Raw genomic sequence first — 16135 nt, forward strand, 5'->3', positions numbered from 1 at the left:
CCTCACACACACTCTCTCACAAACACACCATCACTCACACTCCTTTGTTCACACACCCTCTCACATGCACTCGCTCACACTTGCACTCACTCACATACTCCCTCATTCACACACACATGCTCACTCATGCACCCTCATACACACACATATCCTCATTCTCTCATAAACACTCAGTTATTCACACTCCCTCACTCACACAACCTCACACACACAACCTTACACACATACCCTCTCACATGGACACTCACTCACATACTCCCTCATTCAAGCACCCTCACACAATCTCTCACAAACACTGCCTCACTCACATTCCCTCACTGACATACTCTCACATACACTCCTCACTCATGCACCCTCACGTATGCACCCGCTCTTTCACACACATTCACACAAACTTGATCACACATATTTCCTCACTCACGCCCCCTCACACACACACATCCTCACACATGCACTCCTTCACACCCACTCTCATAGACACATCAGAATAAAGACCAGCTATAACAACGTTTTCTCATCAAATCCCAATAATCGCAGTATTTAAATGTTCTTCCCCAACTTCTGATGACTAGCTTTGACTGCTTTAGAAATTTCTAGAATCACTGGTTGCCTTTCATCTTTGTAACATTCTGTTGAGAGTTTGATTTGCAGTCTAATTCACAGCACCCTCGATGTTTTGTCAGGGTAACTGGCTTGTGATTGGGAACTACATTTTTGGTTAGTCCTCCTCCCTACCTCTTCCTGAACCCCAGAGATTTTGAAACTAATTTTGATCGTCTTTCAGGTGTCCCCATAAGCAAACCCCCTTAAACACAGTTAAAGTGAAACAAAGGCTGACGGGTCAACGTTAGAAGGGCAGAAGGAGAGAGGGTTTAGCAGCCTGTTTCCACACAGCTCCACAGCTGAATTTCCTAACTAGTTCCAGACTGAACTGCTCAGCTAGAGAGCTAGCCACACCCCCTTGACTTATACAGGTTACTTCTAAACACATAAACGCTTTGGCCTAAAGTCTCATCTGTTTACGTATAAACATAAGGGCCTTTCATCTCTGTACCAAATCCAGCCATTTCGGAGCCCCGAGTGTTTTATACCCCCTCTGAAAAACACCGAGGGCACAATATCCTTGAGAAAAGGAACAACTTTTATAAAAAAGGACCAGCTTTGTGACACCTCTCCCCCCCCAAAAAAAAAATAGAACCATCAATATCAAAAGATGGCTTCATTTTTAAAACCCTTCAAAAACAAACTGTTTAGTAGTCTAAACATGTATCTACATTGTGCTAACTATACACATGCAAACATGCACAACCACACGCGAATTCAGGCCCTGACACACTTGCCATCGAATGCCTCTGTATCTAATTCGAGTCTGGATAACACATTGTCAATCTCGTTTTCACAACCAGCCACATGCACAATTGTAGAATTGAATGGCTGCAACAACAAGCTCCATCTGAACAGTTTGGCATTTTATCCTTAAATGTTTCCATAAATGTTAATGGATTATGATCAGTGTATACGATTGTCTCAGATGAATTGCTGGTGATATAAACACTGAAATGTTGTAATGCCAACACCAAGTTTAAAGTATCTTTCTTCATCGGTGAATAATTCTGTTGATAAATGTTCAACTTCCTGGAAGAATACCCAATGGGCCTTTCTATTCCCTCATCATCCTCTTGCAAGAGCACCGCACTGACATTCACATCACTGGCATCGATAGCCACCTTGAAAGGCTTTGTGTAAACAGATGTGGCTAATACTGGGGCAGTGGTTCACACAGTTTTTAGGCTGTCAAATGCCTTTTGACAGTCTGCTGTCCACTGAAACTTCTTGCCCTTTTTTTAACAATTTGGTGAGTGGAGAAGCCACACTGATAACGTTCGGCACAAACTTTCAGTAAAATCCACTCAACCCCAGAAACCGTGGGACTGCTTTTCTTGTCGACAGTGTGAGAAATTCCCCAATTACCTTTGTTTTCACATCCCATGGGGCCATTTGTCCACGTCCAATAAAATGGCCCAGGAAGGTGACTTGGGCTTTGTCAAATTCACTTTTAGCTAGGTTTACCACCAAGCCTGCCTTCCGAAGACGATCGAACAAATCTGATAAATGCTTTAAATGTTCCTTCCATGAGTGACTAAAAATCACCAGGTCATCAATGTAAACAACATTGGGTAACCCAGCAATGACCTTATTAGTTAGTCTCTGAAAAGTGGCTGGAACGTTTTTCAGACCAAACGGCATGACTTTGAACTGGTATAGTCAATTTGGCCTTACAAAAGCCAAAACTGCCTTTGCTCTCTCTGACAGTAGCCTCTGAGCAAGTCCAACTTAGAAATGTAAGTTGCTTGTCCCACTTTTTTAACACAGTCTCCAACCATGGAATTGGATATGCATCAGTCTTTGTATTGGTGTTGACTTTGAGATAGTTAACACATAATCATTGGGTACCATCTGGCTTTGGCACCATGACTATGGGTGAGCTCCAATCACTGTAACTCACTTCAATTATGCCATCTTAGGGCTTGCGCTCTATCTCCTTCGGAACTTGTTCCAACTTCAGAGGGTTATGCCTATAAGGATGTTGCTTAATCTCCTATATCTACTTCATGCACAATTAGATTAGTACTTCCCAGTTTATTTCCGGATAGCTCCCCATGTGATAGTAATAACTCTTTCAGGTCATTTCAATTTTATTGTGGAAAGTTACTCAATAATTTATCTCGATTTTTGACAACTTCCTCATTATCCAATTTGATTTGAGGAACGTTCAATTCAGAATCCTCTGAACTCGGTTCTCCCTCCTGTGCTGTAATCATGAACACCTTCTCCTCTTGCTTTCCTTCCCTGTCAAAATACCTTTTGAGCATATTCACATGACACGCTCTGTGAGATTTCTTCCTGTGTGGAGTCCTTATCAAGTAGTTCACCTCACTCAGTTTCTTCTCAATTTGATAAGGTCCCCTAAATCTGGCTTTTAAAGGCTGACCTGTTACTGAAAGTAACACCAATACCTTCTCCCCAATGGCAAAATTGCGAATTTGTGATTTCTTATCTGCTTCCTGTTTGATTGTATGCTGTGATACTTTTAAATGCTGTCTAACCAACTCTCCAGCTCTGTTTAATCATTCTCTTAAATTTGACACATACTCCAAATGGGTGTCTCTGAAGTCTGACTTATTAATTTCTCCTTCATCAATTTCTCCTTAATTATGCCCCAAAATTAATTCAAATGGACTGAATTTAGTTGATTCATTTGGTGCATCTCTGATCGCAAAAAGTACAAACAGAACTCCTTTATCCCAATCACCTGGATAATCTTGACCATATAAAGTCATAGAGTCACAGAGATGTACAGCATGGAAACAGACCCTTCAGTCCAACCCGTCCATGCCGACCAGATATCCCAACCCAATCTAGTCCCACCTGCCAGCACCCAGCCCATATCCCTCCAAACCCTTCCTATTCATATACCCATCCAAATGCCTCTTAAATGTTGCAACTGTAACATGGTCTTTAGGGTTTGATGCCATCTCACTAGTGCTCCCTGTGATTCTGGATGGTATGCAGTAGATTTGAATTGCTTTATTCCCAAGTTATCCATAACCTCCTTGAATAGTTTCGATGTGAAGTTTGACCCTTGATCTGACTGGATCTCTTTGGTAGTCCATATCTAGTAAAAACTTTGAGTAATTCTTCTATAACGCTTTTAGCTGTGATGTTGCCTAATAGCACTGCCTTTGGAAATCCAATCGATACATCTATTATTGTTAATAAATACCTATTCCCACTTTTTGTTTGAGGGACCTATGCAATCAATCAAGACTCTTGTGAAAGGTTCCTCAAATGCTGGAATAGGTATTAAAGGTGCAGGTTTTATTACTGCCTGCGTTTTTCCGATTAGCTGACATGGATGACACGTCTGACAAAATTCAACTACATCCTTGCATAGTCCAGGCCCGTAAAAATGTCTTTGTACTTTAGCCTGTGTTTTCCTCACCCCTGAATGACCCCCAAATGGTAGCTCATGTGACACACACAGTAACTTCTTTTTATACCTTACTGGCAAAACAATTTGATGAATCTCTGCCCATTTCTCATCTGCTTGCATATGTGATGGTCTCCGTTTCCTCATTAAGACATCATTTGTTAAGTAATAATGCACAGGGATGCATTCACTCTCCTTTTCTGTATATGCCTTTTGATACAACTGTTGTAAGTTCTCATCTTTCTGCTGTAATTCAATCAACTTAGCAGAGCCAAAGATACTTGCATGTTTACATATGTGCTCCTGCTCTGTCCCACTTATCTGATCAATAAAGTCCCTGATAAAGCTATTTCAGCTTCCTTATCTTTTTGATCTCTTCTGCTTCAGCTTGTGTCTCTGTGATCTTGTTACTGCACAATCAGGGAAAATTCCTGAATAAACATCCTGCATTTCCTCAGTTGTCTGCGCCTCCACTGGCTTTTCAACTAGAGTAGGCAGCACACCTGCCGGTGAATCTGCTATATCATTTGCAAGGATGAATTGTATTCCTGGAGCTAAGAGTTTGACCAGTCTCCTCTGGACTCTCTAGCCTCACTTTACATAATTGAGCACTTTTTGTCTCACCATGAATTCCTGTTACCAGTACCTTTTCTGGCAATAGGCCCTCAGGAGTACATATCTCCTCATCCTTCAGCATCACAGACTGAGAGGATCCTGTGTCCCTTAATATTTTAACCTCTTTACCTGCTACTCCTGGCCTATGTGAACAAACGTTGCCCTTGCATGTATATTTTTAAGCGGATCTGACACTTCCTTCTTAATCAACCTCTGATCATCTTGTACACTCTGAGGCAGTTGTCTAACGTCCCTTATGCTTTTTGTTACTAGTCCAAAAAAATACCCGGGCTTGTCCAGTTTTCTTACATCTGGCTTTCTCCTAGCCCTCCAAGACTGATTTTGTGTAGCCTATTTTATTAAAATAAAAGCACCGGAGCTTTTTAACTTCTTTGTCCCCCTCAAGGGTTTCTTTTTTACCCTGTGGTAAGTTATCCTTATGGTCTTCACTGAGACCTACATTTCCGTTTCCACGTGAAGATTTCTCTTTGCCCCAATTTCTATCCCTCATGGCCTGAAATTGATTCTGGAAGCCAAACTGTGTTTTATGGACCAGCTCATAATCATCAGCCACTTCAGCTGCTAACCTTGCTGTTTTAACTCTCTGTCCTTCCACATGAGTTCGCACTACTTCAGGCAGTGAATTTTTGAACTCCTCCAAAATAATTACCTCTCTAAGGGCATAACAGGTTTGCTCGATTTTTAAAGCTTTTATCCGTCTATTTAAAGTACTCTGTTTGATCCTTTCAAAGTCAATATAGGTTTGACCAGGGTCCCTCCTTAGATTCCTGAAATGTTGTCTATAGGTTTCTGGTACAAGCTCATATGCACCTAAAATGGCTTTTTTCACCTCCTCATTCTCCCCAGATATCTCCTCTGATAGCGATGTGAATACCTCACTAGCCCCACCTACAAGTTTTGTTTGGATCAACAAAACCCACATTGCCATTGGCCACTGCATTTATTTAGCCACTTTTTCACAGCCTTCTCACCAAATTTAGGCAAAGCTTGACCAGACTTAAACAGTTTCTCACTAGGCTTCTGACTACCAAGATAACTTCTGTCTTTGTTTCAGATTTCCAATATCCACAGTTCTGTAATTTATGTTAGGGATTATATTGTCTTGTGCTTGTCCCTATCCAAATGATTAACAGGAGCCAGGGAGGTGGGGTGAAAGAGGTTACACTGTTGAACAGCACGAGACTGGTTGGGCTGAATGGCCCTTCCTTGGGTCCTCAGGTGAGGAGCTCAATTTAAGTGGCAGTTCTGGAGGCTTCAGCAGTATAAAAATAAAAATTAGAAGCCAGGTCTCAGTCTCTAGGATGAATGCAAAACCCATACTGAAACAATACTTGAAAGATAGATAGAGGGAATTACATTTCTATAGTGCCTTTTGTGATCTCAGGATATACATAATTCTTTACAACCTGAAATAACTCCACAGAGGCTGATATCCCATCACTAAATCACCCTTTATTTACATGCGGAGACACTGATCCAGTTCCCTCAGGGCCAGCCCTCGGAGTGACTAGGATATCTTACACTCCTGTTTATATCTGTCAGCCAGGGCTCCATGATTGGACCAGGTTAACAGCCCCAATCAGGGAGCCCCTATTCTATGTGGTCCATCTGACTGACTTTGTTACAATCACGACAATAACCAATGAGTTTGAATTATTGTCGCCATTGTAATGTAGTGAAGATAGCAGATATTTTGAGACTAGGAAACAAGCTAACAGTTGAAGGGAAGACTCCAGCCTTGATAGGAGAGTATATCTGCTAGTCACTTTCCCACCCTATATTACACAATTCTTTAATGTGATAGCCACAGGAAGCAGCCAACAACAGCCCTGACTGTCTCCCGTAAATTTAATAAATTCTTCCGGACTTGGCACTGAAAGGAAATATCGAGGGGGTGTTACACAATCTGGGTGAAGCAGTGATTTATGTGCACTTAGAGTCATACAGCATGGAAACAGACATTTTAATCCAACCAGACCATACCAACCATTCTCTGTTCCCTCTGCAGTCTCCTCCACATCAGAGAGTCCAGAGGTGACTGGGTGACTGCGTTATAGAACACCCTGCTCAGTCCACACTCACCTTTCTGAGTTTCCTGTTATTTGAATTCTCCCCCTCGTTCTCAGGCTGACCCCTCTTTCCACAGCCTCCTCTTGTCTTCCAATCAATCTCAATTCAAATTCCAGCAACGCCACCTCACAGCTTTCGTTTCACAGTTTGCAGCCTCCTGCCCTCGACACGGAATTGAACAATTTCAGACAGTAATCTCTTTCTTCTGCCATGCTGCTGTGCTCTCAAACTGCAGTGTCCATCCTTGGGCTTTTGCACTCTTCCGCTGACCATAACCTGAGCTGCAGGGAGCAGTACCTCACCTTCTGTTTACAAGGCCATGTACTCAATGATGAGTTTTAACAACTTCACAGAGCGATGGAGCTAACTTCCATCTGGAGAGAGGCTCCTTGCTTACTCCCCACCCCAAACCTCAGCACCAAGCCTGGAACTCGCTTCTGTATTTTTACTTTCAGTCTGACCTAGCCATTATTCTGTGACTAACACCTACTCCAAACCAACACTTTGTTTCATCCCCGCTGAAATGACCACTCCCTTTGCATTCTGACATATTGACCTTCTGTTTTGATCACATGCTCCTTCTCCTTTTTCCAACAGCATCAAACCTGTAACTATTCTGTTTCTTTTCAGTTTTGAACAAGAGTCAGATTAAACTCAAGGGTCATCGACTCAGAAGAGGATAAAAGCAAATTATTGTGGATGCTGGAATCTGAAACCAAAAGAGACAGAGGGTCAGTTAGACTCGAAACGTCAGCTCTTTTCTCTCCTTACAGATGCTGCCAGACCTACTGAGATCTTCCAGCATTTTCTCTTTTGAACTCAGAAGAGGAATTCTCTCTGTTTCTCTCTCCACACATGCTGCCAGAACTGTTGGTTTTTTTCCAGCACTTCCTAACATCCACAGTATTTTGTTGTTGATCCTCTAACCCCTAGCCCCTTCCCCCCCCCCACCACCTCTTCTCTCAGTCACTCTGCATTCACCGCTCTGAGGTTTGGGACGGCAATCTGTTCCAAGATGGGTGAGGAAGGAGCTCAGGTCTAGCCTCTGTTGACAGTGACCACAAATTCAGCTTAACAACAATCCACACCTTACCAGGCTGGGAGACTTGGTGCTGGAGGCCTAATGTGTGACGGAGATGAATTCATAAAGAAAGAGCTTCCTACAAGATAAAACCTTCTGTATTCTGTATACTGTGCCCACAACTGTATTTACTGCAAGGTACAGTCTGTTCTGATATAACATGATAGTTCTGTTCCTGTGCGACCCTGCATAAATAGAAAATTGCATAATAGCAGCACCATTTAAACCAATGGGACCATAATAATGTTATAGCCAATACAGGGAAGGAAAGTTCGCTTTCTCCAAGTAACGGTCTAAATTCTTCAATTGCGTTAAAGCTCATTTGCGTTGAGGAAACGTATGTTATTGCAGAACCAAGGGTAACTGATCTGTCACGTACCAAGATCCATATTAATTAACACGCAATATTATTAATGACTGGAAAGAAAGAACCAAATGTCCTGGAGTCACATTTGCAGAGGACACATAGATATGCGGACAGGCAGGTTGTGAGAGGGATGCAACAGTTTACAGAGTTAGCAACAGGTTCAGTTAGTGGGCAAAAGGCTGGCCAATGGGATATAATGCGAGAAAGTGTGGAGTTAATTTTGGGAGGGCAAACTTCAAAAGAATATTATTGAAATGGAGAAAAGCTGTAGAAAACTGCAACTCAAAGGGCCTTGAGGTGTATATGTGCACATAGATGCAGCAGGTAATCAGAAAAGCTCATGGAATATTGGCCCTTATTTCAAGGGGATTGTAGTATCAGAGCAGGGAAGTCTTACTGCAACTGTATAAGGTGCTGGGGAGACCCCACAGAGTCATAGAGACGTATAGCATGGAAACAGACCCTTCGGTCTAACTTGTCCATGCTGACCACACATACTAAATTAATCTAGTCCCATTTGCCTGCACTTGGCCCATATCCCTCTAAACCCTTTCTATTCATATACCCATCCAGATGCCTTTTAAGTGTTGCAATTGTACCAGCCTCCACCATTTCCTCTGGCAGCTCATTCCATACCTATACCACCTTCTGTGTGAAAAAGTTGCCCCTTAGGTCTCTTTTATATCTTTCCCCTCTCACCCTAAACCTATGCCCTCTAGTTCTCGACTCCCTCATCCCTGGGAAAAAACTTTGTCTATTTATCTTATCCATGCCCCTCATGATTTTATAAACCTCTTTCTCCTTCATGGGAGGGTCTAGGGCAGAGGGTACAGTCTCAGAATAAAGGGGGCACCAGTTTAAGATTGAGATGGCAGAATTTTGTCTCTCTGAGTGTTGAGAGTCTTTGGAACCCCTTGCCACAGACAGTTATTAGGTGCCTTGTGTATATTTAAGGCTGTGATAGATAGTTTCTTGATCAGTCAGGGAATCAAGGGTAATCGAAGAACACATGAAGGGGGATGTGAGGAATGTTGGATCCTACTCAATAGTGGAGCAGGATCAAAGGGCCAAATAGCCTACTCCTGTTCCTATTGCTCGCTGTCTTAAAGTTTATAAGAAACTTATTTATAATTAATTTTCATTTTTATGTAAATTTTCCTTCTTGCCTATCTCCTCCAACACCATGAGCTTCTTGATAATTTTGTGATTATCTCAATCAAGCAGACATTGAGGCAGCAGACTCTGATAGAGAGCCTCCTCCAGACCGACGCACAGCCAAAACCCCTCGCCCACACAACAGTCGCCCTCACCTGCCCCTCACCCACTCAACACTCACCCTGACCCACCTCTCACCCACTCAACACTCACCCTGACCCACAGTCAAATCTCCTCACCCACTCAACACTCACCCTGACCCACCCCTCACCCACTCAACACTCACCCTGACCCACAGTCAAATCTCCTCACCCACTCAACACTCATCCTCACCCACAGTCTCTGCAGGTGAGCTGTTACTCCACACATGCCGTTAATGTACTGAATTCAAATATAGGTAGCAATCTACAAGGTAGGTGATATAAAGCCCTTGCTGAATCTAGATTTATATTGAACTGGAATGTTCTACACCAGCAGACGGAAACAAAATGTCAATGTAACAAAAAAAATCATTGATGTAATATTGCTGTTCTTCCACTGGGAGGCAGCACAACTTCATAAGTCACACATTAGAGGTGGAAAGGTTAGACTTCCATTACAGTCCTCACATGATTTTGCCACAGTATTTAATTAAATTGGATGAAGATCCTCTTCAAACTGGTCATTTTGACATACAATGGCATTACCTTCACCGAAACCCCTTTTGACTAGATATTGAAAACCATAAACACAATGGCTACAAGAACAGGTTTGAAGCTAGGAATACTGTGGTGAGTAACTCACCTCCTGATTCCTGTTGACCATCTACAAGGCACAAGTCTCCCCACTTGTGATGGAAGTGATGGAAGACTCCCCACGTGCCTGGATGAATGCAGCTCCAACAACACTCAAGCCCAACACTATCTAGGACAAAGCAATGAGATTTATTTGCTGTCTATCCAAACTGTTTGACATCCATTCCCTCCATCACCAATGCACAGTAACAAAAATTCCGCAAGGCTCTTTCGACAGTAACTTCCAAACCTATGACCACTACCATCTAGAAAGACAAGGATAGCAGATACATGGGAACATCTTGCTTGCAAGTTACCATCCCAGCTACTCATCATCCTGACTTGGAAATATGTCGCTGTTCCTTCAGTGTCACTGAGTCCAAATCCTGGAATTCTCTTCCAGGATTGTGGGTCTACCTGGAGCACACTGATTGCAGCAACTCAGGGAGATAGCACATGACCATTTTCTCAAGGACAATATAAACCTGGGCAACAAATCCTGGTCTTATGCAAGGCTTGACTGAAATGACATGAATGCTTATTAATCCAGAAACTCAGCTACCATTCTGGAGACCCGGGTTCAAATCCCGCTAAGGCAGATGGTGGAATTTGAACTCAATTAAAAAAAAATCTGGAATTAAGACCATGAAACCAATACCAATTTTTGGAAAGACTCATCTGGCTCACGAATGCCCTTCAGGGATGGAAATCCTCTACCCTTACCCGGTCTGACCTTTTCGTGACTCCACACCCACAGCAATGTGGTTGACTTTCAACTGCCCTCAGAAATAGCCCAGCAAGCTCACTCAGTTCAAGGGTAACTGGCCGACCAGCAACGCCCACATCCCATGAGTGAATAAATAAAAAGGTCAGGAGCATGTCCCTGGTCCATTTCGCCCTCTGTAATTCAGTAACATCATGCTGTGGTCATTTTTAATGTTCACAAATGCCCAGGTTCAAATCGCATCAGTGTATGACACTTTGATCTTTTCCTATAAATTCTGTGTCCTATGATTCTGCCCCACTAGCTACCTAATGAAGGAACAGCGCTCTGAAAGCTGGTACTTCCAATTAAACCTGTTGGACTATAAGCTGGTGTTGTGTGATTTTTAACTTTGTCTATCCCAGTCCAACACCAGTACCTCAACGTCACAGGTTCAGATCAGCATAGACATGGGATCAATTCTGAGGCCATTCTGGCCTTTCTGATTGCCTATCCCACCTCCCTTAGGCATCATGTTAACCCCAGGCCACCTACTCCTCAGATGCAAGTGATGTGAAACCTCTCCTCTGTCAGCATCATGATCAGTCTTTCAGTTCGAGTTTGATGCCTGTTCTGAGTAGGACATATTGGGTTCACATCTTAATCCCTTAGCTCTCAGCAAGGTCCCCTCCGTTATAGGACCCTCAGGATGAGGCTCCAGCTCCTGCACTGACTCATTTCACAGGCTGGACTTGTGACAGCTTCAGATGGCATTCTGTATAGCCTTAAAAAAAAGCCTTGCTTAACCCAGGGATTCAAATTGTTCTAGTCTCCTTCAGTGGCACACGGTCTCTCTACTGTTTGAGCTATGTGGAACATGTAAGCATCTTTTTTATTCATTCATGGGATGTGGACACCACTGGCTGGCCCAGCATTTCTTGCCTGTCCCTAGTTGCCCTTGAGAAGGTGGTGGTGAGCTGCCTTCCTGAACTGCTGCAGTCCATGTGCTGTGGATGCGACCCAGAATGCCATTAGGGAGGGCATTCCTGCAGTTTAACCCAGCGACACTGAAGGAACATTTATCCAGCAGCAAGTGATTTGATGTAGATTAAATTGCAAAGTCTGTGATATTTATAGATGATGACTTCAAGAGAAATTGTTGGTAGATGAATTAATGTCAAGATTTTTCATGTAATTTAAAATTGAACAAAGTAATTCTGCAAGAGAAATGGAAATGAGATGGTAATGAGACTGCTTTGCAATGTACTGCCTTTACTCTTGGGATCCAGTTCATGTATCTGAACCTATTAATTACCAGCCTGACAGGCTGTTCACTAACTGGCTAATACCACTTGTGTAAATGACAGGAGCTGCTTTATGTTATCTCATTTGTAGTGATTGGAATGGGGTTAGCCAGATGGATCTCATAGAATATGAGTCCCCTCACTGGGGCTGTTAACCTGGTCCAATCAGGAAGCCCTGGCTGACAGATAAGACCAGGAAGGTTCTGTAAGATTCCTGGGAAAGAATCAATGCATTTGAAGCTTTTCCATCTGAATGAGACTTATTATAGAGTCAACTTTGTAAAATGTGAGGCCATTGAAACATTTATCTATTGAAGTATTATTGATTGCTGGACTTTGTTGACTAAGCTTCTGTGTTCATATTTCTATGCATGTTAGATTGATTCTGATCTTGCAAAAATAATACATGTATGCTATTATGATTGATCCTATAGAACGCGGGCAGTTTTTTTGTGTCATCAATGAGAACATTATGGTTTTTGTTGAAAGTATTTTTCTGCACATTCACTGCTTGCTTACTTTTTTTTTTAGAAACTGAAAGATCTTTTGTTTAATAAAAAGAACTTAAACATGAAAAAAAAGACTAGGAAGGTCTGACATCCCGGTCACTCTGAGGGAGCTGGATCTGTGTCAAGGGTGTAAATAAAGGGTGACATAGTGATGGGATACCGGCCTGTGTGGATTCATTTCATCATCACTGTACTGAATCCAACTCTGTACATTAAACAGCCAATCCAAGATTTTACAGATATCCAGTTTGCATTTAATTATGATATTTATTAGGAGCTCAAAATCAACAGGAATGAGGTATGGAATTGTAGTTCATCTCAATTGTCGACAGGGAGCAGTCAGCACCAATGTGCAGGCCAATGACTAAGGCTCCCTCTGCTGCCACAGTTGGGAATTACAGCTGCTGTCGTGGGAATAAACCGTGATGTGGAGGGCCTGGCGTTGGACTGGGGTGGACAAAGTTAAACATCACACACCACCAGGTTAACGTCCAAAAAGGTTTATTTGGAAGTACAAGCTTTCGGAGCAGAGCTCCTTTGTCAGATAGCTACCTGACGAAGGAGCAGTGCTCCAAAAGCTAGTGCTTCCAAATGAACCTGTTGGACTATAACCTAGTGTTGCGTGAATAAACTGCACAGAGAGGAAAAGAATTGTTGGAAGAGAAGATCAAGGTCCATTATGTTACCTTATGACCATAAGGGCAGATGCAGACCATTCAGCCCATCAAGTCTGCTCTGCCATTCAATGGGATCATGGCTGATCTGGTAATCCTCAACTCCATTTTCTCACCTTTCCCCCATAATCCTTGATTCCCTTACTGATTAAAAATCTGTCTATATCAGCCCTGAATATACTTAACAACTGAGTCTTGACAGCCTTCTGTGGTAAAGAATTCCCCAGATTCACTATCTTCGGTGAAGAATGTCCTCCTCACATCTTTGACCATCCTGGGAGTCACATGGTGCAACAATAATAGAATTCAAGTCGATGTTAAAAGTACAGAACTCAAATGTTGCTGAAAAAGGTTAATTTTGTCAATGCTCTTCAGCACTTGTACAAGAATACCAGTTTAAAGGGAGACCATATTTTATGCTACTTGAGAAGTAAGTGCTAAATTATCCTGACTGTACAATTAATAGAGTCATAAAAGATGTACAGCATGGAAACAGACCCTTCAGTCTAACTCATCCATGCCAACCAGATATCCCAACTCAATCTAATCCCACCTGCTAGCACCTGGCCCATATCCCTCCAAACCCTTCCTATTCATATACCTATCCAAATGCCTTTTAAATGTTGCAATTGTACCAGCCTCCACCACTTCCTCTGGCAGCTCATTCCACACACACATCACCTTCTGCGTGAAATATTTGCCCCTTAGGTCTCTTTCATTTCTTTCCCCTCTCACCCTAAAACTATGCCCTCTATTTCTGGACTCCCACAACCCATGTAAGAGACCATTGTCTATTTCTCCTATCCAAGTCCCTCATAATTTTATAAACCTCTATAAGGTCACCCCTCAGCCTCTGACGCTCCAGGGAAAACAGCCCCAGCCAAATCAACCTATCACTCTGGCTCAAATCCTCCAACCCTGGCAACATCCTTGTAAATCTTTTCTGAACCCTTACAAGTTTCACAACATCTTTCTGATAAGAAGGTGACCAGAGTTGCACGCAATATTTCAACAGTGGCTCAACCAATGTCCTGTACAGCCTCAACATGACCTCCCAATTCCTGTACTCAACACTCTGACTGATAAAAGAAAGCATATCAAATGCCTTCTTCACTATCCTATCTACCTGCAACTCCACTTTCAAGGAGCTATGAACCTGCACTCCAAGGTCTCTTTGTTCAGCAACACACCCTAGGACCTTACCATTAAGTGTATAAGTCCTGCTAAGATTTGCTTTCCCAAAATGCAGCATCTCGCATTTATCTGAATTAAACTCCATCTGCCACTTCTCAGCCTATTGGCCCATCTGATCAAGATCCTGTTGTAATCTGAGGTAACCTTCTTCACTGTCTACTACACCTCCAATTTTGGTGTCATCTGCAAACTTACTAACTGTACCTCTTATGCTCACATCCAAATCATTTATATAAATAATGCAAAGTAGTGGACCCAGCACCGATCCTTGTGGCACTCCACTGGTCACAGGCCTCCAGTCTGAAAAACAACCCTCCACCACCCTCTGCCTTCTACCTTTGAGCCAGTTCTGTATCCAAATGTCTAGTTCTCCCTCTATTCCGTGAGATCTCACCTTGCTAACCAGTCTCCCACGGGGAACCTTCTCGAACGCCTTACTAAAGTCTATATAGATCACATCTACTGCTCTGCCCTCATCAATCTTCTTTGTTACTTCTTCAAAGAACTCAATCAAGTTTGTGAGACATGATTTCCCATGCACAAAGCCATGTTGACTATCCCTAATCAGTCCTTGCCTTTCTCAAATACATGTACATCCTTGTCCCTCAGGATTCCCTCCAACAACCTGCCCACTACTGAGGTCATGCTCACTGGTCTATAGTTCCCTGGCTTGTCCTTATCACCTTTCTTAAACATTGGCACCACATTAGCCAACCTCCAGTCTTCCGGCACCTCACCTGTGACTGTCAGTGATACAAATATCTCAGCAAAAAACCCAGCAATCACTTCTCTAGCTTCCCACAGAGTTCTAGGGTACAACTGATAAGGTCCTGGGGATTTATTCACCTTTATGCATTTCAAGACATCCAGCACTTTCTCCTCTGTAATCTGGACATTTTTCAAGATGTCACCATCTATTTCCCTGCAATCTATAATTTCCATTCTTTTCCAATGTAAATACTGATGCAAAATACTCATTTAGTATTTCCCCCATTTTCTGTGGCTCCACACAAAGGCCGCCTTGTTGATCTTTGAGGGCTCTATTCTCTCCCTAGTTACCCTTGTGGCCTTAATGGATTTGTAAAACCCTTTGGATTCTCCTTAACTCTATTTGCCAAAGCTATCTCATGTCCCCCTTTTGACCTCCTGATTTCCCTCTTAAGTACACTCCTACTTCCTTTATACTCTAAGGATTCCCTCGATCTATCCTGTCTATACTTGACATATGATTCCTTCTTTTTTCTTAACCAAACCCTCGATTTCTTTAGTCATCCAGCACTCCCTATACCTACCAGCCTTCCCTTTCACCCTAACAGGAATATACTTTTCCTGGTCTCTCGTTATCTCATTTCTGAAGGCTTCCCATTTTCCAGCCATCCCTTTACCTGCAAACATCTGCCCCCAGTCAGCTTTTGAAAGTTCTTGCCTAATTCCTTCAAAATTGGCCTTTCTCCAATTTAGAAATTCAACTTTTAGATCTGGTCTATCCTTTTCCATCACTATTTTAAATCTAATAGAATTATGGTCACTGGCCCCAAAGTGCTCCCCCACTGACACCTCAGTCACCTGCCCTGCCTTATTTCCCAAGCGTAGATCAAGATTTGCACCTTCTCTAGTAGGTACATCCACAAGCTGAATCAGAAAGTTTTCTTGCACACAGTTAACAAATTCCTCTCCA

This window comes from Chiloscyllium plagiosum, chromosome 24 (genome assembly GCF_004010195.1).
Source record: "Chiloscyllium plagiosum isolate BGI_BamShark_2017 chromosome 24, ASM401019v2, whole genome shotgun sequence".
Classification (NCBI taxonomy): domain Eukaryota; kingdom Metazoa; phylum Chordata; class Chondrichthyes; order Orectolobiformes; family Hemiscylliidae; genus Chiloscyllium; species Chiloscyllium plagiosum.